We start from the raw sequence: 2,500 nt of genomic DNA on the forward strand, positions 1-2,500 counted from the left end.
TGTTATTTTGAGTAGTTTTGATACAACCAAATCAAAGCGAAGATTTGAAATAGCTTTTCTGAAAGCCCAAGCCTAAGTCATAAATTATTCTACACCATGATTCGTTCAGATAGTAAAACCATACCTCTTTGCCTGACATTACTGAAATGTGGAAAAGGGAAAGTTAAAAATAAAATGAAACATTTAAATCTTTGCTGTTGAGAACCTCAGATAGATGGCAATATAGCAAAGTTGATAAAAGCGATTCTCAATTAGACTTTATTATTATTTTATTGAGATATTATTAATAAACATCAGGGTGCAGTGGGTGATAACACTATCCTAGTATTAGACAAGTGGACACTGAAGAAAAATAAAGGCAAGTTGCCTGTAATGAGAAAAAGTAGAAGGACGTGGATAAACTGCAAATGACATGAAAAGCAGAAATATCATATATTTGTCCTTCAAGCCTGATCCTGTGGCCTTTAGCTTTATAGTTAGAACCTACTAGCTTCTGCATAACCAGTTGTCAATAAACTGTAGTTATATGACTCTGGGCTAAATGACTAGTTCTGAAGAGAACAGGTAGAGTATTTTGATTTTTGGGGGTTTTGTTTTGTTTTGTGTTGGGTTTTGGTTTGGCTTTTTTTTTTTTTTAAGTTTCTTCCATTTAGCCCAGTAACTCCACACTGCTCTGTGTGCTTTCAGTTACTTTTTACAGACCTCTTTCTCTTAAAAAAAAAAAAAAAAAAAAATTCCTAATTCCAATAAATTTCCTGAAGTTAACTATAAAAGATATTCACGTACTAATTCAATAGCCTGATATTAGCTGTAATCCATAATATTATCAGCACTACACTGGTAACAATTACAGTGGCAATACATAACTACTGTGTGTTCTGAGGGCAGTATTTTAATAAGGTAGGTGTTTAGTTCCCTGCAGCATATAAAACTGGTGATTTTGACTGCAGAGCTGCTTGGACTGGAAATCACAACAGTTGCCAGTAAGGTTTAGAAAGTGTGTGCCAGGCAAGGGAATCACTGTTCAATGTATTTACCCTCTGGGGAGGTAAAACACAGATGGGGGAGTTAGGAGTCTTCTAACATTTAGCTGATACATTAGTGGGTAGCAATTCTGCTTCAGGGATGTTCAAAGTAGTTCATCTACCAGTTGGGAATCATTATGGGCACTAGTACTGAGGATTAGATATGATAGAACAATAAGGGATTGTGGAAGTACCACGATCCTCCCCGCTCCCACAGACAAATGTTTCACAATCTTTGATACCTTTTTACAGCTATGTCTGTCTTAAGAAAGCAGTAGTTCTGGATTATTCAGATGTTTTTCAATATACATACTAAAGCAGCTGTCTTGAGGTAGGATTCAACTGTCATGGACAAATATGACCTGGTAATATGTAATTTAACTGAAATGGTGTAAAATACCATATCTTCTCTACATAAAAATTAGTACAGTTACTGCATGTATTCTTACCAGTTAGTTGATGCGAGAAAACCTTGCTAAAACATTTGCATTTTTATTTCGATCCTGGGTAAGCAAATGCAACATTAGATCTCTGGGATTGCTTTTACACTATGAGAGAGAAGGCTGTGCTTTGAAACTGTAAATTTGTGCTGGAGGAAGGGTGATCACACATTGAGGAAAGGAAGAGCATGGTCAGAAATCAGGAGGAACCAACTCTGTTTCTGTTGAGCTATGCTCAGTTATTATCACCTCATGACTCTTACCCTAGCAATCTCACCTGGACATACATTAGATTTTTCCCTGTTTTTTTTCTATAGTCTTGAAGTTAAAACATTTTCCAAAATGTACAAACAAACAGCTAATTTCATTGCACTGCTGTCTGCATGCAGTGAAATAAAATATGATTAGCTAGCTGAAAATGTGTAACTTTTCAATCAGTAGTTAATTCAGTCCCAGAACCATATTCATATAGGTTTGGAACAAAATTGACCTTCTTGTTTATGTAATCTGTACATACAATAAGTGCCTGATTCAGTAACAAGCTACTCAACAATGTAGATTTTTCTGAGATCCAGGAAAAGAAGCAAAGTATAGTATTCTTCTGAATAGACCCATCACCTGTGCACTGCTAATGCTCTGAAGTTTCTGTGTTTGGAAGGGGCAAAATTAGTACAGGAGACGCATTCCCCACCTTATGCAGAAGACAAAAATTCTCATGGTTGATTGCAGAGCAGCCGAAGGGAGAGCTGCAGGAACGGGGAGGGGTGGACCGCTTCTCCTGGCTGTCTGGCATCATTCCCCATGGCTCATGTTGTCTTTTGAGTGTAGGAAGTTTTGGGGCTTTTCCCAAGAATGGACACTAGAAAATACACGTGACAGTGGAGCCTCTGGGTTCTGCACCCACGACAGTGGAGCCGCTGGGTTCTGCACCCACCGATGCATAGTGGGATTCCACTTTGCCTGGTGGATGTGCACCTTTTTGTTCCCTGACTCTCATGGCTGCAGCTGAAGGCAACTGAATTATGGCCATTTCTC

At 38.2% G+C, this 2,500-nt stretch overlaps 1 protein-coding gene across 13 annotated transcripts in view; it reads left to right on the forward strand.

Annotated features, from left to right (window-relative positions):
* The window catches only part of ZNF536 (zinc finger protein 536), a 352,702-nt gene that overhangs the window by 113,147 nt on the left and 237,055 nt on the right, over positions 1-2,500 (forward strand). The window lies entirely within an intron of this gene.

This window comes from Chroicocephalus ridibundus, chromosome 4, assembly GCF_963924245.1.
Source record: "Chroicocephalus ridibundus chromosome 4, bChrRid1.1, whole genome shotgun sequence".
NCBI lineage: Eukaryota > Metazoa > Chordata > Aves > Charadriiformes > Laridae > Chroicocephalus > Chroicocephalus ridibundus.